We start from the raw sequence: 27,645 nt of genomic DNA, 5'->3' as shown, positions 1-27,645 counted from the left end.
ATGCTTGTTATCATACTCTGTGGTGAGATATTTGAAATTTAAACTGTTTTGAGATAAACAATATATTATTGACTTAATCACCCTGCCGTGAAATAGATCTCAAAAACCTATTCTTCCTAAGTGAAACTTTATAACCTCTGACCAACAATTTCCCATTCCCTCCCTTCCCTACACTCCCCCCGCACGCAACCTCTGGTAACACCATTCTACTCTCTCTTTTATGAGTTTGACATTTTGAGATTGCACATATAAGTGAGACCTTGCAGTATTTGTCTTTTTGTGCCTGGGCGTATTTCACGTATAATGCCCTCCAGGTTGCTCCATGTTTTTGCAAATGACAGAATTTTCTTTTCTTTTCTTTTCTTTTTTTTAAGGTGGAATAGTATGCTATTATGTTTATATACCATTTTCTTTTTTTTTTTCTTTGTTTGTTTGTTTTCTTGAGACAAGGTCTCACTCTGTCACTCAGGTTGGAGTACAGTGGCATGTTCTCAGCTCACCACAAACTCCACCTCCCAATCTCAAGCCATCCTCCCTCCTCAGTCTCCGGAGTAGCTGGAACTACAGAGGCATGCCACCACGCTGGCTAATTTTTTTCTTTTTTCTTTTTTTTCTTTTTTTTGTTAGAGACAGGGTTTCACCATGTTGCCCAGGCTGGTCTGGAAAACCTGGGTTCAAGCATTCCACCCACCTTGGCCTCCCAAAGTGCTGGGATTACAGGCCTGAGCCACCCAGCTATACCACATTTTCTTTATCCATTAATCTGTTGATGGACACTTAGGCTGATTCCTTATCATGGCTGTTATGAATACTACTGCAGTGAATATGGGACAGTTGATAACTCTTCAACATGTTGATTTCAATTCCTTTGGATGTGTATTCAAAAATGGGATTGCTGGATCATGTGGTAATTCTATTTTTGTCTTTTTGAGGAACTTCCATACCATTTTTCCATAATGACTGCACTAATTTACATTCTCACCAACAGTGCATAGGGTTTGCTTTTCTCTGCATCCTCACCAATACTTGTTATCGTTCATATTTTCGATAGTAGCCAACAGGCATAAAGTGATACCTCACTGTGATTTTAATTTTGCATTTCCCTAGTGATTAGTGATATAGAGCATTTATTCATATCCTGTCAGCCATTTATATATCTTTTTTTGAGAAATGTCTGTTCAGGTCCTTTCCCTATGTTTTAATTGAGTTATTTGTTTCCTTGCTACTGAGTTGTTTGAGCCTCTTATATATTTTGGATATAAATTTCTTATCAGATATATGGTTTGAAAACAAGTTTTCCCACTCTACAAATTGTCTGTCTTTTCACTTTGTTAATTACTTCCTTTACTGTGCAAAAGCTTCTTAGTTTGGTGCAATGCCATTTGTCCATTTTTGCTTTTGTTGGCTATATTTTTGGGGTCATATCAAAAAAAATCAATGCCCAGACCAGTGTCATGGAAATTTTATTCTGTTTTGTTCTAGTAGTTTTATAGTCTCAGGTAGTATATTTAAGTCTTTTGTTCATTTTAAGCTGATTATTTATTTTATTTCATAGACAGGGAGTCTCACTTTGTTGTCCAGGCTGGTTTTGAACTCCTGGCTTCAAGTGACCCTCCCACCTTGGCCTCCCAAAGTGCTGGAATTAGAGGTATGAGCCACTGCACCTGGCTGGTTTTTTGTATATGATGTGAGATAATAATTCAATTTCATTCTTCTACATTTGGATATCCAGTTTTCCCAACACTACTTATCAAAGAGATTATCTTTTTTTCCCATTGAGTGTTCTTAGCACCTTTGTTGAAAATCACTTGAATGTAAAAGTGCAAGTTTATTTGTAGGCTGTCTGTCCTGTGCCATTGTTAAATGTGTTTTTAATGCCAGTGTCATGCTATTTTGATTACAATTGCTTTATAATATATTATGAAATCAGGGGATGTAATGTCTTTGGCTTTGTTCCTTCTGCTCAAGATTGTTTTGGCTCTTTAGGGTCTTATGTGGTTCCATAAAATTTAACAATTATCTCTATTTGTGAAAAATGCCATTGGAATTTTGATAGGGATTGCATTGAATCTGTAGAGCACTTTGCATAATATGAATATTTTAACAATATTAATTCTTCCATTCCATGAACGCAAGATATCTTTCCATTTATTTGTGTTTTCTTCATTTTCTTGCATCAGTGTTTACAGTTTTTGGCATACAAATATTTCCCCTACATGATTAAATTTACACCTAAGTATCTTATTTTTTGTTGCTAGTATAAATGAGATTTTTTCTTCATTTTCTTTGGAAATAGTTTGTTACTAGTGTATAGAAGTGCTAATGATATTTTATGTTGAGTTTGTGTCCTACAGCTTTTCTGAATTCATTTATCAGTTTAATAGTTTTTTGGTGGAATCTTTACAGATTCTATTATATATATAAGATCATGTCATTAGTAAGCAGACAATTTCACTTCTTTTCCTATTAGGATGTCTTTTGTTTCTTTCTGTTGCTTAATTGCTTGGTCTAGGACTTCTAGTGTTATGTTGAAAAGAAGTCATAAGAGTGAGCATTCTTATTTTATCCCTGATCTTAGAGGAAAAGCTTTCAAGTTTTCACTATTGAGTATATTAGCTGTGGGCTTTTCATATACGGCCTTTATTGTGTTGAGGCACATTTCCTCTATACGTAATCTGTTGAGAGTTTTTTATCATAATAGGATGTTGAATTTTGTCAAATGCTTTTGTGCATCTATTGAGATAATCATATAGTATTTACGCTTCCTTCTGTTAATGTAGGGTATCACAATTGTTTTATTGGCATATGTTAAATCATCCTGGTATCCCAAAGATAAATCCCACTTGATCATGGTGAATAATTGTTTTAATTTATTGTTGAATTCATTTTGCTAGTATTTTGTCGAGAATTTTTGCATTTATGTTTATCAGAGATCCTGGCCTGTAATTTTCTTTTCCTGAGTTGTCCTTGTCTGGCTTTCTATCAGGTTAATGTTGGCCTTGTAAAATGACTTTGGAGGTATTCCATTCACTTCAGTTTTTTGAAGCACTTTGTGAAGAATCAGTATTAGTTTTTCTCATTTTATCCCTGATCTTACAGGAAGACATTTTGTTACTGATTAAATCTCCTTACTTATTATCCATCCATTCAGATTTTTTATTTATGCTTGATTCAGTCTTGGTACATCTTCTGTGTCTAGGAATTTATTTCTTTTAGGTTATACAATTTGTTGACATATAATTGTTCATAGCAGTTTCTTAGGATCCTTTGTATTTCCATGGTTATCGGTTATAACGTTCTCTTTTCATGTTTGATTTTATTTATTTGAGGCCTCTCTCTTTCTTTTTTAGTCTAGCTAAGGTTTTGTTGACTTATGTTTTTTAAAAAAATGTTAGATTCATTGATTTTTTTTCTATTGTTTATCTGGTCTCGCATTTATTTATGCTCTGATCTTTGTTATTTTCTTTATTCTACTAACTTTAGGCTTTTTTAGTTCTTCTTTTCCTACTTTCTTTTCTTTTTTTTTTATTATACTTTATGATCTAGGGTACATGTGCACAACGTGCAGGTTTGGTACATATGTATACATGTGCCATGTTGGTGTACTGCACCCATTAACTCGTCATTTACATTAGGTATATCTCCTAATGCTAGCCCTTCCCCCTCCCCCCTCCCACAATAGGCTCAGGTGTGTGATGTTCCCCTTCCCATGTCCGAGTGATCTCATTGTTCAATTCCCACCTATGAGTGAGAACATGCGGTGTTTGGTTTTCTGTTCTTGTGATAGTTTGCTGAGAATGATGGTTTCCAGCTGCATCCATGTCCCTACAAAGGACACGAACTCATCCTTTTTTATGGCTGTGTAGTATTCCATGGTGTATATGTGCCACATTTTCTTGATCCAGTCTGTCACTGATGGATATTTGGGTTGATTCCAAGTCTTTGCTATTGTGAATAGTGCCACAATAAACATACTGTGCATGTGTCTTTATAGCAGCATGATTTATAATCCTTTGGGTATATACCTAGTAATGGGATGGCTGGGTCAAATGATATTTCTAGTTCTAGACCCTTGAAGAATCACCACACTGTCTTCTACAATGGTTGAACTAGTTTAGAATCCCACCAACAGTGTAAAAGTGTTCCTATTTCTCCACATCCTCTCCAGCACCTGTTGTTTCCTGATTTTATAATGACTGCCATTCTAACTGGGGTGAGATGGTATCTCATTGTGGCTTTGATTTGCATTTCTCTGATGGTGAGTGAGGATGAGCATTTTTTCATGTGTCTGTTGGCTGTATGAATGTCTTCTTTTGAGAAGTGTCTCTTCATATCCTTTGCCCACTTTTTGATGGGGTTGTTTGTTTTTTTCTTGTAAATTTGATTGAGTTCTTTGTAGGTTCTGGATATTAGCCCTTTGTCAGATTGCAAACATTTTCTCCCATTCTGTAGGTTGCCTGTTCACTCTGACGGTAGTTTCTTTTGCTGTGCAGAAGCTCTTTAGTTTAATTAGATCCCATTTGTCAATTTTGGCTTTTGTTGCCATTGCTTTTGGTGTTTTAGACATGGAGTCCTTGCCCATGCCTTTGTCCTGAATGGTATTACGTAGGTTTTCTTCTAGGGTTTTTATGGTTTTAGGTCTAACATTTAAGTCTCTAATCCACCTTGAATTAATTTTCATATAAGGAGTAAGGAAAGGATCCAGTTTCAGCTTTCTACTTATGGCTAGCCAATTTTCTCAGCACCATTTATTAAATAGGGAATCCTTTCCCTATTTCTTGTTTTTGTCAGGTTTGTCAAAGATCAGATGGCTGTAGATGCATGGTATTATTTCTGAGGACTCTGTTCTGTTCCATTGGTCTATATCTCTGTTTTGGTACCAGTATCACGCTGTTTTGGTTACTGTAGCATTATAGTATAGTTTGAAGTCAGGTAGCGTGATGCCTCCAGCTTTGTTCTTTTGGCTTAGGATTGTCTTGGTAATGCGGGGTTATTTTTGGTTCCATATGAACTTTAAAGCAGTTTTTTCCAATTCTGTGAAGAAAGTCATTGGTAGCTTAATGGGGATGGCATTGAATCTATAAATTACCTTGGACAATATGGCCATTTTCACAATATTGATTCTTCCTATCCATGAGCATGGTATGTTCTTCCATTTGTTTGTGTCCTCTTTTATTTCACTGAGCAGTGGTTTGTAGTTCTCCTTGAAGAGGTCCTTTATATCCCTTGTAAGTTGGATTCCTAGGTTTTTTATTCTCTTTGAAGCAATTGTGAATGGGAGTTCATTCATGATTTGACTCTCTGTTTGTCTGTTGCTGGTGTATAAGAATGCTTGTGATTTTTGCACATTGATTTTGTATCCTGAGACTTTGCTGAAGTTGCTTATCAGCTTAAGGAGATTTTGGGCTGAGACGATGGAGTTTTCTAAATATACAATCATGTCATCTGCAAACAGGGACAATTTGACTTCCTCTTTTTCTAACTGAATACCCTTGATTTCTTTCTCTTGCCTGATTGCCCTAGCCAGAACTTCCAACACTATGTTGAATCGGAGTGGTGAGAGAGGGTGAGTCTAAATCTCTTTGTAAGTCTCTAAGGACATACTTTTTGAATCTGGGTGCTCCTGTATTAGGTGCACATATATTTAGGATAGTTAGCGCTTCCTGGTGAATTGATCCCTTTACCATTATGTAATGGCCTTCTTTGTCTCTTTTGATCTTTGATGGTTTAAAGTCTGTTTTATCAGAGACTAGGATTGCAACCCCTGCTTTTTTTTGTTTTCCATTTGCTTGGTATATCTTCCTCCATCCCTTTATTTTGAACCTATGTGTGTCTCTGCATTTGAGATGGGTCTCCTGAATACAGAAATCTGATGAGTCTTGACTCTTTATCCAATTTGCCCATTTGTGTCTTTTAATTGGACCATTTAGTCCATTTACATTTAAGGTTAATATTGTTATGTATGAACTTGATCCTGTCATTATGATATTAGCTGGTTATTTTGCTCGTTAGTTGATGCAGTTTCTTCCTAGCATCAATGGACTTTATATTTTGGCATGTTTTTGCAATGGCTGTTACTGGTTGTTCCTTTCCATGTTTAGTGTTTCCTTCAGGATCTCTTGTAGGGCAGGCCTGGTGGTGACAAAATCTCTAAGCATTTGCTTGTCTGTAAAGGATTTTATTTCTCCTTCACTTATGAAACTGAGTTTGGCTTGATATGAAATTCTGGGTTTAAAATTCTTTTCTTTAAGAATGTCGAATATTGGCTCCCACTCTCTTCTGGCTTGTAGAGTTTCTGCTGAGAGATCTGCGGAATCTCTAGTCTAATCTTTAGTCTGATGGGCTTCCCTTTGCGGGTAACCTGACCTTTCTCTCTAGCTGGCCTTAACATTTTTTCCTTCATTTCAACTTTGGTGAATCTGGCAATTATGTGTCTTGGAGTTGCTCTTCTCAAGGAGAAGATTTGTGGTGTTCTCTGTATTTCCTGAGTTTGAATGTTGGCCTGCCTTACTAGGTTGGGGAAGTTCTCCTGGATGATACCCTGCAGAGTGTTTTCCAACTTGGTTCCATTTTCCCTGTCACTTTCAGGCACACCAATCAGACGTAGATTTGGTCTTTTCACATAATCCCATATTTCTTGGATGCTTTGTTCATTTCTTTTTACTCTTTTCTCTCTACACTTCTATTCTCGCTTCATTTCATTCATTTGATTTTCAATCACTGATACTCTTTCTTCCAGTTGATTGAGTCTGTTACTGAAGCTTGTGCACTTGTCACGTAGTTCTTGTGTTATGGTTTTCATCTCTATCAGTTCTTTTAAGGACTTCTCTACATTGACTATTCTAGTTAGCCTTTCGTCAAATCTTTTTTCAAGGTTTTTAGTTTCTTTGCGCTGGTATGTAGTTCCTCTTTTAGCTCTGAGAAGTTTGATCGACTGAAGCTTTCTTCTCTCAACTCCTCAAAGTCATTCTCCATCCAGCTTTGTTCCATTGCTGGTGATGAGCTGCATTCCTTTTGAGGGGGAGATGTGCTCTGATTATTTGAATTTCCAGCTTTTCTTCACTGCTTTTCCCCATCTTTGTGTTTTATCTGCCTTTGGTCTTTGATGATGGTGACGTACTGATGGGGTTTTGGTGTGGGTGTCCTTTCTGTTTGTTAGTTTTCCTTCTAAAAGTCAGGAGCTTCAGCTGCAGGTCTGTTGGAATTTGCCTGGGTATCAGCAGCGGAGGCTGCAGAAGATAGAATATTGCTGAACAGTGAGTGTTGCTGTCTGATTCTTGCTCTGGAAGGTTCGTCTCAGGGGTATACACAGCTTTGTGACATGTGAGGTGTCAGTTTGCACCTAGTGGTGGATGTCTCCCAGTTAGGCTACTCAGGGGTCAGGGACCCACTTGAGCAAGCAGTCTGTCCATTCTCAGATCTCAACTTCTGTGCTGGGAGATCCACTGCTCTCTTCAAAGCTGTCAGACAGGGACATTGATCTCTGTGAGGTTTTTGCTGCTTTTTGTTTAGCTATGCCCTGTACCCAGAGGTGGAGTCTACAGAGGCAGGCTCTATCCAATTCGAGTTTCCTGGAGGGTTTGTTTACCTACTTAAGCCTCAGCAATGGTGGGTGCCCCTCTCCCAGCCTCTCTGCTGCCTTGCAGTTATTTCTCAGACTGCTGTGTTAGCAATGAGGGAGGCTCCGTGGGCATGGTACCCTCCGGGCCAGGTGTGAGATATAATCTCCTAGTGTGCCGTTTGCTAAGACCCTTGGTAAAGTGCAGTATTAGAGTGGGAGTTACCCGATTTTCCAGGTGTTGTGTGTCTCAACTTCCTTTGGCTAGGAAAAGGAATTCCCTTCCCCCTTGCACTTCCCAGGTGAGGAGATGCCTCGCCCTGCTTCAGCTCTCGCTGTTCAGGCTGCACCTCCGGAACAGCACCAACTGTCTGACATGCCCCAGTGAGATGAACCTGGTACCTCAGTTGAAAATGCAGAAATCACCCGTCTTCTGTGTCACTCACGCTGGGAGCTGGAGGTTGGAGCTGTTCCTATTCGGCCTTCTTGAGCATGCCTCTTTTCCTACTTTCATGAAGTTAAATGTTAAATTGTTTATTTGAACTCTCTTCTTTTTTGATGTAGGCATTTATTGCTATAAATTTCCCTCTTAGAACTGTTTTTGGGGCATCCCATAAGTTTCTATACATTGTTTTCATTTTCGTTTGTAATATGGCATTTCTTGACTTCCTTTTTTATTTCTTCTTGACTATTGATAATCAATTACCCATTGGTTATTCATGAGCATGTTGTTTAATTTCCACATATTTTATATTTTCTGAAATTCATTCTTTTATGATTTCTAGTTTTGTATGATTGTGAACAGAAAAGATTCTTGTTATGATTTCATTCCTCTTAAATGTAAGACCTGTTTCATGACCTAAAATATGATCTATCTTGGAGAGTGTTTAATGTGCCTTTGAGAAGAGTGCGTATGCTAATCCTGTTGGACTGCATGTTCTTTAGGTGTCTGTTAGGTCCATTTGATCTAAAGCATAAAGCAAGTCCAGTGTTTTCTTATTGATGTTCTATCTAGATGATTTGTCCATTGTTGAAAGTGGCATATTGAAGTCCCATAATATTATTGTATTGCAGTCTATATTTCCCTCAGTTCATTTAAGTGCTTCATATATTTAGGCACTCTAATATTGGATGCGTATATATTTATAATTTGCATATCCTCTTGATAAATTGGCCCCTTTATCATATCTTTGTCTCTTTTTAAAGTTGGTAACTTAAAGCCTATTTTGCCTGATATAAACATAGCTACCCCTGCTCTCACTTGGTTTCCATTTGCATGGATATCTTTTTCTACCTTTTCACTTTTCAGTCTATGTATGTCTATACTAGTAAAGTAAGTCTCCTGTAGGCAGTATATAGTTGGGTCTTATTTTTTTTAACCCAATCAGTCATTCTGTCTTTTGATTGGATAATTTAATCTATTTACATTCAAGGAATTATTAATAGTTAAGGATTTATTATTGCCATTTAAAAATTTTTTTTTGGTTGTTTTGTAGATTCTTTGTTTCTTGTCTTTTTTGTGGTTTGTAGTTTTCTGTGGTGGTATGCTTTGAATCTTTTCTTTCTGTTTTTTGAAACTACTTTAGGTTTTTGATTTGTGTTTACCATGAAACTTATATAAAATATTTTATGCTTAGGCTGTTTTAATCTGACACCTTAATTCTAATTGCATACAAAAATTCTATATTTATCCTCACCCCTATATTTTATGATATTGATGTCAAAATGTACACCTTTTTGTGATTTGTATTTCTCAACAATTTATTGTACCTATAGTTGTTGTTAATAGTTTTGTGTTTTACCTCTCAGAGATAAAATTGTTTTACACACCACCATTACAATATCAGAGTATTTGGAATATAATTATGTATTACTTATTTGATTGACTTTTGTATTTTCATGTGTTTTATGTTGTTAATTAGGAGTCTTTCATATTAGCTTAAATAACTTTCTTTAGAAATTCCTATTAAGAAGGCTTAGTGGTGATTAATTTTCTTAGCTTTTGTTTGCCTGGGAAAGTTTTTGTGTTCCTCATTCCTGAAGAACAGCTTTACCAGATAAAGTATTCTTACTTGGCAATTATTTCCCCTCAATGCTTTGAATATTCACTCTACTCTCTCCTTGTCTGCAGGGCTTTTGCTAAGAAATCTGCTGACAGATGTATTGGGACTTACTTGTATGTGGTATGTCTTTTATCTTTTGCTGCTTTCAGAATTCTTGTCTTTGATTTTTGAAGATTTTATTATAATGTGTCTTAGTGAGTTCCTCTTTGGTTTGAATATGATTGTAGAGATCTAAACTTCTGTAGTAGACCATTCTTGCATTGCTACAAAGAAATACCTGAAACCAGGTAATTAATAAAGAAAATAATTTGTCATTATTGCAGGCTGTACAGGAATCATGCTGCTGGCATCTGCTCAGCTTCTGGGGAGGCCTCAGGAAACTTAAAACCATGGTGGAAAATGAAGGTGCAGCAGGCACATCACATGGCCAGAGTAAGAGCAAGAGACAGTAAGGGGTTGTTGCTACACACTTTTAAATGACAAGATCTCATGAGATATCACTATCATGAGGACAGTAACAAGAGGGATGATGCTAAACTATTCACGAGATATGCCTCATGATCCAATCATCTCCCACCAGGCCCCACCTCCAACATTGGAGATTACAACTAAAACACAAGATTTTGGTGGGAACACAGATTCAAACCTTATTAGCTTCCTATACCTGTATGGTGGTGTTTTCCCAAGATTTGAGAAATTTTCACTCAATAGTTCCTTAAAAATGCTTTGTTGGCCTTTTCTCTCTCTTCTCCTTCTAAACACCCACTATGCAAAGTTTAGTTTTCTTGATGGTTTCCCGTAACTCCCATAGGCCTTCTTCATTCATTTTTATTCTTTTCTCTTTTTGCTCCTTTGACTGGATAATTTCCAATGTCCTGTCATGGAGCTCACTGATTCTTTTTTATGCTTTATGAAGCCTGCTACTGAAGTTTGCTACTTAATTTTTTTAGTTCATTTATTGTATTTTTATCTCTAGGATTTTTCTTTTTAATAATTATTTCCATTTTTGTCAAACTTATTTTGTTCATGAATTGTGGCTTTTGGTTGGATAATTTAATCTATTTACATTTGAAGTTGACATGTTAGGACTTTCTGTTGCCATTTTGTTCATTGTTTTATGAAGGTTATGTGGTTCCTTTGTCCTTTGTTTCCTTCTTCTCTTGCTATCTTTTTTTTTTTTTTGACATTTCAATAACACAGGGTTTCTTTTATTTTTATTTTTTAACTTGTATTTTAATTTCAGTAGTGCATGTGCAGGATGTGCAGGTTTTTTACATAGGTAAATGTGTGTCAAGGGGGTTTGCTGTACAGATTATTTCATCAGTCAGTTATTAAGCCTCGTATCCATTAGTTATTTTTCCTGATATTCTCCTTCTTCCAACCCCCTGCCCTCTGGTAGGCCCCAGTGTATACTGTTCCCCTGTATGTGTCCAAGTGTTCTTGTCATTTAGTTTCAACTTATAAATAAGAACAAGTGGTATTTGGTTTTCTGTTCCTGCATTAGTTTGCTAAGTATGATGGCCTCCAGCTCCGTCCATGTTTCCTCAAAGATCTAGAGACAGAAATGCCACTCAACCCAGCAATCCCATTACTGGGTATATACTCAAAGGAATATAAATCATGCTATTATAAAGACACATATATATGTATGTTCATTGTAGCACTATTCATAATAACAAAGACATGGAATCAACCTAAATGCCCATCAATGATAGACTGGATAAAGAAAATGTGGTACATATACACCATGGAATACTATGCAGCCATAAAAAAAAAAATGAGTTCTTGTTCTCCTTATTTGTAGTTTGTTAATGTTTGGTAGCAATATACTTTGTTCTTCTCTCATTCTATTTTATTTATCTACTAGAGGTTTTTCCTCTGTGGTTACCAGGGGGGGTAAATGTATATCTTATAGTTATAAAAGTCTATTTTAAGCTGATAGCAACTTCAATCATATATAAATCTCTATACTTCTACTTCACTACTCTTACCTGTATACTATTGATACCACATTTTATATTTTTTGTGAATGAATATACTATAAAAGATATAAAAATTCATTCACCAATATTGTAGCTATCATTACTTCTAATACTTTAGTCTTATATTTTATACTAGAGTCAAAAGTGATTTACACACCACCATTAAAGTATTAGAATATTCTGAATTTGACTATATATTTACATTTACCAGTTAGTTTTATAGTTTCATGTGTTGTCATATTTTTACTTAATATCATTTCATTTTAACTTGAAGAATTCCTTTTAACATTTCGTGTAAGGCAGACCTAGTGGTGATGAAGTCCCTCAGTTGTTTTTTTTTTTTTTTTTATTTGAGAATGTCTTCATCTCTTCCTTTCTGAAGGAAAACTTCTCCAGGTGTATTAATCTTGTAGCTGTTTTTTAGCATTTTGAATATATAATCCCATACTCTCCTAGCCTGCAAGATTTCTGTTAAGAAATCCATTGGCAGCCTCATTAAAGTTCTCTTGTGTGTGATGAGTCACTTTTCTCTTGCTGCTTTCACAATTCTCCTTTCGTCTGACTTTTGACAATTTGATTAGAATATTCAAGAATATTCAGGAAATTATTTTTGTTGACCTTTCTTGGGAACTTTTAAGTTTTATGAATTTGTAGTCCCATACTGCTGTCAAGATTTGGGATGTTTTCAGCCATTATTTATTTAAGCAAGATTTCTTCCCTTTTCTCTCATTTCTTTTTATGCAATTCTTAATTTATTTGTTTGTTTTATGATGTACCACAGGCTTTGCATACTTTTTTAAACTCTTTTTCATTCTTTTTTCTTTTTGTTCCTCTCACCAGCTACTTTCAAATGAGCTATCTGAGTTTGCGGATTCTTCTGCATGACTGAGTCTGCTGTGTATGCTCTCTATTGAATTTTTCAGTTCTGTCATTGTATTTTTTAGCTCCTAGATTTCTGTTTGGTTATTTTTATGGTTTCTGTTTCTTATTAAACTTCTCATTGTATTAATGCTCTGTTTTTATGATTTTTTAAAAATTATCTATGTTACCTTACATCCCATTGAGCCACTTTAAGATGATTATTTTGAATTCTCTGTCAGATAATTTGTAGATCATCATTTCTTTGGTGTCAGTTACTAGAGCTTTGTTAGTTTCCTTAGGCAGAGTCATGTTTGCCTGATTCTTTGTAATCCAGATAGCCTTGCATTGGAAGAGATAAAGACCTCTTTCAGTCTTTACAACTATTTTCAGCAAGTAAATACCTTGTCCTCTTAGGTCCCCAGGATAGTGGGATTGCCTCTGGAATTTCTGTTGAGTGAGGTTGAAGCTGGGTCACATAGTTCTTGCTGGGTCCACAATGAGATCTGTGATTGGTAGGTCTGTTGTCAGGGGGCTCAGGTAGGCATATCTCCCATGGGGTCCCTAAGCAGATGGGACTGTCTCCGATACCTTGGTCAGTAAAGCTGGCATTGAGACAAGGATCATATGCTTCAGGATCCACAGTTGGATCTGCAGAAGGTGGGCCTATTAACAGGTTTGTGGACAGGTGTGGCTCCTGCTGGGTCATTCCTGTTGCATTATTCATCAGACAGGACTGCTCCTGGATCATGACTGAGAGGACCTGGAGTTGGGTCATGTACTGCTTCAGAGTCCACAATCAGGACCAATGTCAGCAGGCCTGTTACCTGAACCCGGAACGGACGTGGTTCCTCGTGGCTCCCTTGGTAGATGGTGCTGGTGGCAGGACTAAGGCCAAATGGGGCTGTAGCAGAGTCCATAGGGGGATGGAGCTGTTTTCAGGTCTGTAGCCAAGATCACCATCAGTGAGCCTGCCACCTGGGCACAGGCCTGCCTTCTCAAAACAGCTGTCATCTGTCTCGGGGTCTACCAGAGCTTACAATCACTTACTTGGATCCCATAGCACCCCGAAAGGCATTTTTTTTCCATAAATGGCTGCCAAATTATTGTTGGAGTTGCAGGAATATGAAAAGGAGACCTCCTATTCCACCGAATTGCTAATGTCATCCCTGTATTGCATTTTATACCATATTCTCTATGATTAAGGAATACATTGATTGTTTTTAGAAAAGAGCACTTAACAGTTTCTAAACGTTTAACAAATAGCTAATGATTTTTTGTCAATATTTGTTGAGGCTGGCCTCACATCACTAGGTCAGGTATTAGACAAAAACATCAATATTACTGAGAAATTTGCTTTAATCAGAATTATCTGACAAAGCAACCAATAAAGAAAAACCACTCATAAATATCACATTTAACCCGATCATCTGACCAATCAGTACAAATTTCTTATCATAATCACAGAATTGAGTAATTACACTTGTCCCTTGATGTCCACAGGGGATTGTTTCTATCTTTCCCTTATAACAAAATCCACAGATGCTTAAGTCCTGTAGTTTACTCTGCAAAATGCATGAATACACAAAGTCTGCCCTCTATATCTGTGGGTTCTACATCCCACAAATACTGTATTTTTGATCCACAGTTGGCTAAATCTGCAGGTGCAGAACCCCTAAACACCAAGGGTTGACTGTATTTGTTAAGTAAATACTTACCTAATACACTTTGGCTTTGACTTAGGTGGCATTGACTCAATATTTCTAGAAGATATGTTTATAAAGTATACTTTAATAGGTACCTTCAGATCATAACAATAAAATTGATTTTGCTCTCTCTGTCTCTTTAAAATGTGCACGCACACACACACACACACACACACACACACCACTCAAATTGGTATTCTGAATGCTCAAAATCAAATCTTGGTGGTCTGAAACATATCCTAAGAAATGTCTATTATTGTCAAGAGCAACTCTTTCATGAGGCATACACAACTATGAGAATGTTCTGCATGTTTACTGTTATCACTTCTGTCATGATGTATTCAAGAAGGAAGTTTATGTATAAAAACATAAAGTGTACTAACCAATTAAATACATATTGAAATGTATCAACATCATTAAAGTCCAAAAGAAATTTTCCTAGCAGGCATACATCTCTCTTATTTTTCTGGCTTTATGGAAGATATCCAAAGAAAGCAAAAAGTGATTTGTTCTCTTTTTCTTACTTTTTTTTTAAGACAGGTTCTCACTCTGTCACCCAGGCTGAAATACAGGGCCATAATCCATAACTCACTGCAGCCTCCAATTCCTGGGCTCAGGGAATCTTCCTGCCTCAGCCTCTTGAGTAGCTATGACTACTGGTGCACACCACTACACTTGGCTATTTTTTTAAAAATTTTTTGAAGAGGCAGGGTTTTGTTTTGTTGCCCAGGTTGGTCTCAAAATTGTGGCCTTAAGCTATCGTCCTTCCTTAGCTTCCCAAAGTGCTGGGATTACTGGTGTGAGCCACTGCTCCTGGCTTCTTATTACTACTTACATACTTTCATACAAAATAAAGAATCTACTCCACATTATATCAGAGAAATTTAAAAATAATGTTATCTATTGCATTTTTATTTTCAAGGATGATTAATACTTTTAGGAATTCCTGAGGTAAGGAGAAGAAAGAATGCATGTTCTCTTCAGTGCAATGACAAAATTGAGGTGATAGCAGCAATTCATGAGAGATACATACATTCCATAAAAATGTCATGATAAAAATTTAATTTTGATAGAATATTATTATTTCATTTGGGAAAAAGTATAAATGTCTCCAAACAGAGGTTAATTCTTAGTTTCATAGCAATACTTTTTTGACACACAGTTAAATGTTTATTTAAAATAAAAATCAGAATTTATTAAATCTATTTTTACATTTTCTATTAAATGTGGTACTTTCATTTCTTCAATATAAAAATAGAAACTGCTTTAATAACTGAAGATGTAGTTAAGTTTATAAGGAAAGAAAAAGTAAAACTTCACCCAAAGAATAAAAAACAAAGATGAAACAGTTTAACCAATTACCAAGTTTCCAGTTGGAAGTTTTCCCATTGCTTGCCCTTATAACTTACTGCTTACAGCTCATCTTCTCTAGCCCAATCACAGATTACCATGTATGCAATCCAGTTTTCTCAGAAGGCTCTATGCCATCAAGATACTATTTATTGATGTTTGAAAATAAAATTATTTGAATAGGTTAGACTTTTCCACTAAGGGTAGTTCTGACTGAACTAAGAACTTTATTCAATGATTGGGAAAATTATCTTCCTCATCCTCCATCCTCTGGCTTTAAGCCAGGCCTGGAACCTGGCAAAGACTGTCAAGCTTCTAAAGCTAATATTCTAGACTATCCTTTAGTTCTAGGAGGAAATAAACAATTTCTGGTTTTTTTGTTCCCATATGCTGTAACATAAACTTATACCTATCTACATATAAAAATAACTATTTTAGAAAGAAGAATATCAATTTAATAATTTGTTTATTGAAATTTTTTCCAGTTAAAATAATTTCTTCCACTTCAAACTGCTTTATAACTTCTTTCATCTCCTTAACTACTGAGACAGACTCAGACTTGGGTAGCATATTGATCAGAATATTTCCAACCACAGTTTCTTATTGCAAAGACGTCCGGTAGTGTGTGTATACAAATACCTAGAGGTGAACTCTTCCAGGCAATTTATGTAGAATAAGTATTTTGGACCTCTCAGTGAACTACAAAGTCAATCTCAAAGGCTGTAGAGAAAAGATGGAAGTAACAAAATTCCTGGAGCACAAACCAGAGCATTCCTAGCAGATATTATTATATACAGGTTGTACTGAAAACATTCAACAAAAACTCACAAGTGTATGATGTCCTGCAGGATCAAACAGGAAACTGATTAGCACCAAAGTGAGTAACTTTGATGCAGGATCAGAGTGGGTGTATGGTAGGCTAATGAGAAGAATCAGGGGTGTCAGAGAGATGACGAAAATCAGGAATAGGAGAAAAATATAATTTCCTGGTTTAAGTAGTTGTAAAACTGAGCATTTAGTAAATCTCTACTGATTTTCATTTCTCCCTACAAACTCTTTAATAATGTGATCAGTTTTATTGGTTGCACGAAACAACGTGCATGTGCTACAGGGAAGATCTAAACTAAGAAGCATATTAAGAAAGAGTAGTGAGAAGGATTGGGACTATGCTCTCATCTCATACAGAGAAAACTCCTCAGTTTTCCTGTTGGGTTTGGTAATGACAAAGCAAATAAAGGGGCCGGACTCTAGTTTTACTGGAGACTTCAAACTTCATGCTCCATCTCTCCATATCTCTATGTGCAGCAAGGATGTGTCAATGGGAAAGTATATGTTCACCCTATTTGCTAAGGCAGGGAATCAAAAGTTTATTTCTAATTAAAAACAAGACAAAGTATTTTTAAAGTAGAAAACTTTATACAGTTTGTGTTCAATTGTTACTGTGCTTATCTGCACAAGTTACTTAACTTCTCTACGCCTCAGTTTCCTCATCTATAAAATAGGAGAAATAGAACCATCCTCAAAGAGGTTTTACGTGTATTAAGTTAGCATATGTAAAGCAGTAAGAATAGTGTCCAACTCATAGTAAGTGCTGTAAACTAACTATTTTTATTGTTATTTTTGTGGTCACATCAACATATCCAAAGACCCAAGTAGCTTTCTACAGAGCATAATATTCAGCCTTTCTTGATGATCAAGAAAATTAAGAAAATGGAAAATTAAAAAATCAAAAAATGAAAAACAATGGAGAAATAAAATCAGATCCATCCCAGAGTAGCCACTTTATCTGTTTTTAATCATTTGAAAGAGATAAACAGTCTAAACTATTTCCAGCTCATCAATAAAAGATACATTCATTTCTATTACTTTAGACTAATCTACCAAAAGCTAAAAGGAAGGCCCAACTATTTAAAAGTGTGAGGAGATTGTATTTTTTTTTTATTTAGTTCAGCCTTCTAAAGGCTGTTTTTTCACACAGGTGAGGAACACTTTGTGCTAAGAGGTAGCTTATCCTACCAGAAAGAAAAAGCCAGATTGGATTGACAAGGTATATAAAAGCTCCAAGGTAGCTGGGCACAGTGGCTCATGCGTGTAATCCCAGCACTTTGGGAGGCCAAGGCGGGCAGATCACTTAGGCCAGGAGTTTGAGACCAGCCTGATCAAATTGGTGAAACTCCGTCCCTACTAAAAATACAAACATTAGCCAGGTGTGGTGGCACACGCCTGTAACTCAAGCTACTTAGGAAGCTGATGCAGGAGAATCACTTGAACCCGGGAGACAGAAGCTGCAGTGAGCCAAGATCATGCCACAGCATTCTAACCTGGGTGACAGAGTGAGACTCCGTCTCAAAAAAAAAAAAAAAAAAAAAAAAACTTCAACGTAAGGAAAGAGCTTTTCCCCTGTGAGTCAGAGATCAAATGCATATAAAATTTTGTACCTAAATAACAAATTTACCCTTTTTCCTTAAATTTACATTTACTTTTCCCCAGATACCTTAAGGCTTTCTGGAACTTCTGTACTTGAGTCAAACCTGTTTTAGCAATAATTTTTAATTATTACAACTCTGGCTAACAATTATATGCAGATTGAGAGAAAAAAATAAAGACTAATTAAGATTATAGGAGAATATTTTAATCCTGGCATTCTGACACTGAGGATATTCAACATAAAATACAACTTTACCCAAGCAAAATGAGATTAGGAGGAAACCATCATGACAAAATAAAACTAGCAATTCTAAAGACATATACATATAGTGAAGTGAATTTTTTCTTTTTAAAAGTTAGTTGGACAATGGTCAAAATGGGTTAAAGAATCACATATTGTTAGTAAACCAGAAAAATGCAAAAATTGACTTTGGAAGAAACTAAACCTTTAGAGAAGCTTTTAACAGAAAATAGAATTGACGTTAGCTAAATTTTCCTGGTAATGTTTACTGACCAAAAATTGATAAAAGAATTATATATTCCTTTAAAATTTGACATTGGAAAATTGTATTAGAAAGAAATAATGACCACAAAAATATTTAATGAAATAGCTTTGATTGTTAAAACAATGTAGATAAAACATAATCACTAAATCAAATCTTTATTTTAAAATTGACACAGAAAACATTTAGTCCAATGAAGTTTAGTAGAATAAAAAAGAATAAAACCATAGTTTAATACTGCTATACAAAAAATTAAGGAATCAAACTCATAGATTTTACTTCAAAAACTGTAAGAACTCTTTATTGACCCAAATTCATTGATGATGGTATAAATCTGAACATTGGTATTTAGAAATAGAGTCAAAATATCCTCAGGTCAACATTTAAATTAAGTCAAAGTGTCAGAATCAAGAAAAAGATCTAGAAGATGGCTGATTAGATGCAGCTGGGAAAGGCCTCCTCCACTAACAGAACCAAAATATAGAGTAAACCATTATACTTTGAAAAAAACATTTTGAGAGAAAACACCAAAAATCGATAGGGAGGTGCCAGACACTGTGGCTGAAGAAGAAGAAAGCTGGGAAGCCTGCATGGAGTCACGAGTACCAAGACCAGCTCCTGGCCCTCAACAGGTCCTAAGGAAGGGGTGAGTAAAGGAACTCCAAGGCACCACCCCCCAACTACAAACCTCTGGGATTCTAGAGACAAGAAATCCTGTGACCCCCACAGACATTTGAATTGGCAGGAGGAACTTCTCAGAGATCAGACAGAGGCAGAGATTGAACCTGCATAGAGCCCTGAAGGTTTCAAGGTGGCACGTGGTATAGCTGCAACAAAACATGACTGTAGGCATTCATCCCTCAAGGCTCTTCATCTTGCTCTGAGTGACTGTAGCTCCTGCTGCCTGTCAGGCCAGGAGACAGCAAGGCTGCCTTTCCTGCAGGAGCGGGGCACATCTGATCCACAAGCTGCCTTGTCCACCAGTCCCTCCTAAGACAACCTGCCTGGCTACTCCTGCAGGAGGTTGCCCACAGCACAGCCTCCACTGCCCCACCTGAGTGTTTTGCCAGCTGCCTGGGAGCAGTTCATCTCCCCCAGCACAGCCGGCACTCAACCCTGAGGGGTCAGAGGACAAAACTACTGGCCCAGTCCCTACCCCCAGGATTCAAGCACACTACCCAGGGGCATCAAGTTGAGATCTGTGGCCTGAGCTCAAGTGGGGGAGGAGCCCCCACTCTCAGAACACCGAGGGAGTGTGGCATGTGCTCATGTGGTGGCATGGGAGCTGGTCATCCCTGCCTCCACCAGACCAGTCCAGAAAGGGTGTAGCCTGTTAGGTGCAGCTTCTGCCCCAAGGAGCCCTACAGCCTAGAACATTTTGGAACGGCCAAGTGACCTGAGTGCAGAAGGCTTGGGACAAATCTAGCTGGTTGGGCCTGTTCTTAGGCAGGCATCAGAGGGAGACCCAGTAGAAGGAGTGCAAGCCGGGCAGGCCCCACAATCATCCTCTGGGCTAAAATCCCTGGCCATCGTCAACACACAAGCTGAACACCTGTGTTACCACCACTCTGCCTCAGGATCCTCCACTCGTGACCCACTGAATCACCAGACTACCTGCAGACATACCCCACAATCTCCTTGGACTCTGTCAGGCTTAGAGGACCAGTAGGTCTCCAGGGAACTGTGGGTCTCCTGGTGACCTAACACTTGGCACAGACCACACCTAAGAAGGTGTGGAGAAGGTAGCCCACCAAAGCCCCACTTGGTGCTAAGGAAATGCAGGCGTGGTGCTAGTAATTGCAGGGGACTCCACTAAGGCCTGTGGACAAACTTGGTGAGGAAGTCATCTTTTGCCCCCTTCTCCCCTCCCCAGAGCACTGCTGCACATGCACTGAAACACACAAGAGTCATGTGGCTAAGAGCCTACCCGCCAGCCAGCCCTGACTCTTAAGCACTATCTACTGGATTTCAACCTGAATCACACCAGCAAGCAAAAATACATCCCTGCAGCACTCAATACATGGAAACCCATGCAGGAAAGGATCCACAACTAAGGAGCTCTACAGAGCCTTGGCCCTCGAAAAGCACAAAGAAATGAAGCCAATCAACTATACACAACATACACCACAGTCAAACACAAAAATTATTATAAAAACAAAAAGTCCCATCCAAATGACAGCAATTTCAAAAAGAAATACTGGCCCCCTCATATGAGAAGGAATCAGTGCAAGAACTCTAGCAATTCAAAAAGTCAGAGTGTTTTCTTACCTCTAAAGGATTGCACTGTCTCTCCAGCAATGGATCCTAACCAGACTGGAATGTCTGAAACAACTGACATAGAATTCAGAATATGGATGGCCAAGAAAGCTCAATGAGATTCAAGAGAAAATTAAAACCCGATCCAAGAAAACTCAAAAAATGATCCAAGTCTTGAAAAACAACAGAGCCATTTTAAGAAAGAACCAAACTCAACTTCTGGAATTGAAAATTTCACTATAGAAATTTCAAAATACAGCTAAAAGTCTTAATAACAGATTAGACCAAGCTAAGGAAAGAATTTCAGAGCTTGAAGATCAGTCCTCCAAATCAACTCAATCAGACAAAAACAAATAAAAAGGGATAATTTTAAAATGGACAAAGCCTCTAGAGACTATACATGTGACTCACTGGCATTTCTGAGAGAGAAGAAGAGAGAGTAAGCAACTTGGAAAACATATTTGAGGATACAATCCACAACAATTTTCCCAATTTTGCTAAAGAAGTTGACATGTAAATTCACGAAATCAGAGAACCTCTGTGAGACATTATACAAGGTGACCTTCCTCAAGACACATATCAACAGAATTTTCAAAGTCAACATGAAAAGAAATCTTACAGGCAACTATAGAAAAGGGTCATATCAACTCGTCAGCACTCATCAACTCATCATTTACATCAGGTATAACGAGTTGATGGGTGCAGCACAGCAACATGGCACAAGTATACATACGTAACAAACCTGCACGTTACGCACATGTACCCTAGAACTTAAAGTATAATAATAATAAAAAAAAAGAAAGAAAAAAAAGAAAAAAAAAAAAAAAGAAAAGGGTCATATCACTTACAAAGGGAACCCCATCAGGTGAACAGCGGACTTCTCAGCAGAAATGTTACAAGCCAGAATAGACCTGGAGGCCTATTTTTAGCATTCTTGAATAAAAGAAATTCCAACCAAGTATTTTGTATCTCACCAAACTAATTTTCATAACAGGAGAAAGACAATTTTTTCCAAACAAGAAATCGCTGAGAAAATTCATTAACACTAGACCAGTTTACAAGAGACACTTAAAGGGGTTCTAAATGTGGAAATAAAAGAATAATACTTGCTACCACAAAAACACATAAGTACATGGTCCACAGACCCTATAAAAAACAACTATACAATTGAGACTACAAAGCATCAAACTAACAACATCACAACAGGATCAAAACCTCACATATCAATATTAACCTTGAACGTAAATGACCTAAACACCCCACTAAAAGGCATAGAGTGGCAAATTGGATTTACAAAAAAAGACCCAACCTTCCTCTGTCTTCAAGAGACACATATCATGGGTAACAACACCTATAGGCTCCTTGCTCCTGAATGACTTTTGGGATAGAAAAAGATCTATCAAATAAATGGGAAATGAAAAAGAGCAGGAGTGGCTATTATTGTATGAGATAAAACAGGATTTAAACTCACAACAGAAAAAAAGACAAAAAAGAGGATTACACAATGATAAAGAGTTCATTTCAACAAAGAAGACATATTTGTCCTAAATACATATGCACTCAGCATTGGAGCACTCAGATTCATAAAACAGGTACTTCTAGACCTATGGAAAGAATTAAACAGCCAATAATAATAGGGAACCTCAATACTCTACTAAAAGTGTTAGATCATTGAGGCAGAAGACTAACAAAGAAATTCTGGACTAAAATTCAATTCTTGACCAACTGGACCTAAAAGACATCTACAAGGTACTACCCAACAACCACAGAACATGCATTCTTCTCATGTGCACATGGAATATAGTCTAAGATCAACCACGTTCTTGGCCATAAAGCCAGTCTCAATAAATTTAAAAAAACTAAAATCATACCAGACCTATTCTCTGACCACAGTGGAATAAAAATAGGTATCAGTACCAAGAGGATTCCTCAAAACCACACAACTATACGAAAACTAAGCAACTTGCTTCTGAATGACTTTTGGGTAACCAAAAAAATTAATGAAATAAAAATTTCTTTGAAATAAATGAAAAGAGAGACACAACATAGCAAAATCTCTGGGATGCAGCAAAAGCAGTGTTGAGGAAAGTTTATGGCACTAAATACCTGTATCGAGAAGTTAGAAAAATCTCAGATTAACAATCTAATATCACACTTAGAGGAACTAGAAAAACAAGAACAAAGTAATCCCAAAGCTGGCAGAAGAAAATAAATTACTAAAATTAGAAGAGAACTAATTGACATTGAGATGCCAAAATTCACAAAAAAGGATCAACAAAACAAAAAATTGGTTATTTGAAAGGAGAAACAAATAATGCCAATAGACTGCTAGCTGGATTAACAAAGAAAAAAAGTGAGACAATCCAAATGAACACAACACCAGCAACAGTGGTGACATTACAACCAATCCCACAGAAATACAAAAGATCCTCAGAGAAAACTATGAATACATCTATCTATACAAACTAAAAAATCTAGAGGAAATTAGCCAGGCATCATGGTGCATATTCCCAACTACTCAGAAGGCCGAGATGGAAGGATTACCTGGGCCTAGGAAGGTCTAAGCTGCAGTGAGCCATGATCACGCCACTGCACTTCAACCTGAGTGACAGAATGGGACTCTGTATCAAAAAAAAAATTGACAAGTGGGAGCTAATTAAACTAAAGAGCTTCTGCCCAGCAAGAGACACTATCAACAGGGTAAACAGACAACTGACAGAATGGGATAAAATATTAGTAGCAAACAATGCACCCAACAAAGGTCTAATATCCAGAATATATAAGGAACCTAACCAAACAAGTAAAAAACACATAACTCCATAAAAGGTGGGCAAGATACTTCAAAAAGAAGAGATACAAGTGGCCAAGAAACAAATGAAAAAAAAATGCTTCACATCGTGCATCATCAGAGAAATGCAAATCAAAATCCCAAAGCAATACCATCTCACACCAGAGAGAGTGGTAATTATTAAAAAGTCAAAAAATAACAGATGTTGGTGAGTACACAGAGAAAAAGGAACTCTTTATGCTATTGGTAGGAATGTAAATGAGTTCAGTCACTGTGGAAAGCAGTTTGGAGATTTCTCAAAGAAGCAAAAACAGAACTACCACTCAACCTAGCAATCCCATTGCTTGGTATATATCCAAAGGAAAAGAAATTGTTCTACTGAAAAGACACCTGCACTTGTATGTTTATTCCATCAGGATTCACAATACAAAGATATGGAATCAACCTAGGTGCCCATCAACAGTGGACTGGATAAAGAAACTGTGACACATATACACCAGGGAATACTATGCAGCCACAAAAAGGGAGAAATCATGTCCTTTGAAGCAACATGGATGTAGGTGGAGGCCATCATCCTATGTTAATTGATACAGAAACAGAAAGCAAAACACTGCATATTTTTATAAGTGGGAGTTAAACATTGGGTACATACAGACATAAAGATGGGAACAATAGACACTGGGGACTATAAGAGGGGATGAGGATGGGGACAAGGGTTGAAAATCAACCTCTTGGGTACTCTGCTCACTATTTGGGTGACATGTTCTACCTCAATGGTTCTATCCCAAAGCCTCGCATCACGCAATATACTCTTGTAACAAGCCTTCACATGTACCCTCTGAATCTAAAATAAAATTTGAAATTTAAAAGAATAAGATCGAAAAATATCTAAACACTGTTTTCATTGTCTCACATGTCATGCAAATCTTTGCCTAAAAAAGCTGCAAAGCCATCTTAACTTTCTTTGATTTGGCTAAGGAAGTGTTATTTGAAGGATTATTATGAAACAAGTATTAATACCTCATTTAAAAAGACTCTCTATACATAAACATATGCTCATACATACATATATATATAATACACATACAACAATGTAATCATGTTTTATGTTATTACAAAGGGTTAAAAACTGTCTCTTCTTTATCTTGTGTGCTTTAAAGTAATACATTTTTATGTTTGCTTGTAAATAAAAATGTTGACATGTCAGAATCAAATTGGTATGAAAATAGCCAATATTCAAAATGGCATACTGTATGTTAGGCTAATATATTTGCTTTTGTGGTTTGATATTTATGTACTACAAATTAGATAAAATGTGATAAATGAAAAAAGTAATATTAAGTCATTAGAATTGAGCTTTGAACATTTTAAATAGCAGTTGGTTATTTATTTGCTCACTTCACAACTTGATTTTGAAAATAGGAACTGTAATTATAAACAGATTCATCTGATTATTTTGTGGAAAATAGACCAGAGTAGGGTAATAGCTGCAGATAAAAATGAGTTAGGAGGTTATGGTAGGTATCTAACTGAGAAGTAACAGTGGTTTGAATGAAGCGATTTAGTGGAGATGGTGAGTGGTGATGCCCTTATTAAAGAAAGGAAGGTAGACACAAGAGCAGATCTGGTGGGGTATAAAGTCAAATAAATAAGTCCAGGGCAAGAAAGAGCAGTCAGGGCTATAGATGTAAATCTAGGACTTAACACCACATTCATAGTTTTTAAAACTATGGGATCAGATACAATTACCTAGAAAAGTCAGAGAAAATGCATTCTGGGGGCTCTCCAACACCCAGACTTTAAGTGTGAGCGACTGGGCAGAGAAGGAGAAATCACAGAGTCAGGAGGAAACCCAGGAGGTGTGGTATAATGGAAACAGAAGAAGAAAGTGTTTTAAAAAGTGCAGTAGCTGACCATGGTGAATGCTGCTGAGAGAGAGTAAGGTGAGGAAAAGAATTCTGGAATGGAAGAGCAAGATACAGGTCTGTGGAAACGATAAAAAACTGTTTCATGAAGTAACGCAGATACAATTCCAGTTGGAGTGATTTAATGAGAGAATAGGAGAAAAGTGGAGTCAGTGCCTATAAACAATTCTTTTGAGTTTTAGCATGATGAAAGGGTTAAGTGAACATTTTTTAAAAATAAATTTCAGGCAGCTATATTAAGGCATATTTACATGTAGGCAAGAGAAAGAGGGGATAATTGCAATAGCAAAGTCTTTGAAGAGGCAGTGCAGATAGAGGTACTATGAACCTTGGAAAGGATGAGAACAACCCTTCCCTGTAACAGAAGAGGAAGTGGAGCACATGGGAACAAGCCACTGACTTTGGTAGGCTTCAGCTTCTTTGGAACAGAAGGCTGTTGAAAAATGTGTCCCGTGGGTTAAACTCAATAATACTCTAATTCTCCCAAGCTTACCCACGTCGCTAGCACAGTTAAGCTTTCTTTAATACCAGGCTCTTAAAAGGAAGTATAAATGTGGAATGAATGAACCAAAAAGAAAAGACAAAAATGGCATCATCCACCCAATCGAAATGCAAGGCCTGTTTATCCACTCACTCCTGACTACTGAATGCACCCCACATCTTAGGATCTGGGAGTGTTTCCCTCTGCTGAGGTGCACTTTTAGTGGATGCAAAACCAACAGTTCCTCCTGGGCCATGACTCAGCAGAGTTATCCCATTAGTACCTTCTCTGGGAGAATGGAAGTGGCATAGTACAATATCCTGTGTTGAACTTTTCCTCTTTCTTTTACTTTTGTCCATTCAAGCAGAAGCAGCACTCAGTGGTACTTCTCTCCTTAGGCTACTTTATATCAGAAGTGGAATGTTTTTTTCCTCATTGGCTCATTTATCTCAACCTTGTCAGAAAGATGAAGGTTTATTTTAGGCCTAATTACTTTATTCTAAGTGAGAAGACAAGGTCTATGAATAAAAACATAACTCAGATCATACTGAGCAAAAAAACATTATTTTGAATCATGATACATTTTGAGGCAGAATAATTCAGACTTCTGATGGCACAAAAAAGACTTGACCTCTACTTTGTTTTAAGGTAAGAAAAAAAATCTGCTGATACATTTTTTACCTTTTTATTTCAACCCTAAGATTAAAAAATTACAAATGGAAATTTACAAAATAGGCTCTACAAAAGATTATATAACCTACCTTTCTACCTTATATGATCATATATGATTAAGTAACAAAATCTATATGAAAGAATTTTGAAACTGTAAAATGCTATCTAAGTGTGAGAACAAACAGCAGCATCTAAGTAGGTAGAATTAAAGTACATGAGAGTCAATAAATGGGTTTTGAGAACAGAGGCAGGAAAGTACATGTATGATCATATTTTCTTATACATTTATTTATTTAATTGACAAATTACTTAAATTAATTAATTAAATATACACAATAATTGTGTATATTTACAGGGTGCAATGTGATGTTTTGCTCTATGTATACATCGTAGAAAGATGAAGTTAAACTAATTAACATATCCATCACCTTGTTGTGGTGATCACAGTTAATAATAATGTATTGCATATTTTAAAATTGCTAATAGAATGGACTTCTAACATTCTCACCACATATATAATAATCTTTTCTTTGAAGATTGGGAATCCAAGTAATGTTGGAAGTCAAAGCATAAAAGTACTTATTTGTGTATCTCAGGGGCAATGAGATTGCACAAAGGAAGAGAAATTCTTGAAGCCAGTGCTGCTGAAGTTTTTATTTGCACATGAATCACCTGAGAATCTTCTGAAGGTGCAGATTCTGATTCAATAAGTCTGGGATGGGACTTGAGATGCTGAATTTCCACCTCCCAGGTCCTACTCATGCTGCTGGTCTACAGACCACACTTTGAGTAGCAAGGCTCAAGTCTATGGGGCTGACTGAGGAGAGAGCTGGCTGTCAGATAAAGAAGACTGAATAATATACTCAGAGTGTCATGAAAGCTGGAGAGTGAAGGTCTTCATTGGAAAGAGAGATGTGAACAAGACTCACATGTCAAAGTCACAAACTAAGTTGAAAGGAGGGAAAGAAAACAAGATGTGTCAGGTGAGCTGGGGTGATAAAGCATCAGTAGCTGCATGGTGTGTTTCCTGGGAAATTCATTTACAGCTGCAGAAAGAGGGAACCCTGTCAGGAAGG

At 36.9% G+C, this 27,645-nt stretch overlaps 1 protein-coding gene across 9 annotated transcripts in view; it reads right to left on the bottom strand.

Annotated features, from left to right (window-relative positions):
• Positions 1-27,645, bottom strand: part of SLC44A5 (solute carrier family 44 member 5) — a 418,500-nt gene that overhangs the window by 155,412 nt on the left and 235,443 nt on the right. The window lies entirely within an intron of this gene.

The sequence above is a fragment of the Macaca fascicularis genome, chromosome 1, assembly GCF_037993035.2.
Source record: "Macaca fascicularis isolate 582-1 chromosome 1, T2T-MFA8v1.1".
Taxonomy (NCBI): domain Eukaryota; kingdom Metazoa; phylum Chordata; class Mammalia; order Primates; family Cercopithecidae; genus Macaca; species Macaca fascicularis.
The sequence above is the reverse complement of the archived record's forward strand: the minus strand, read 5'-3'. Positions and strand labels throughout refer to the sequence as shown.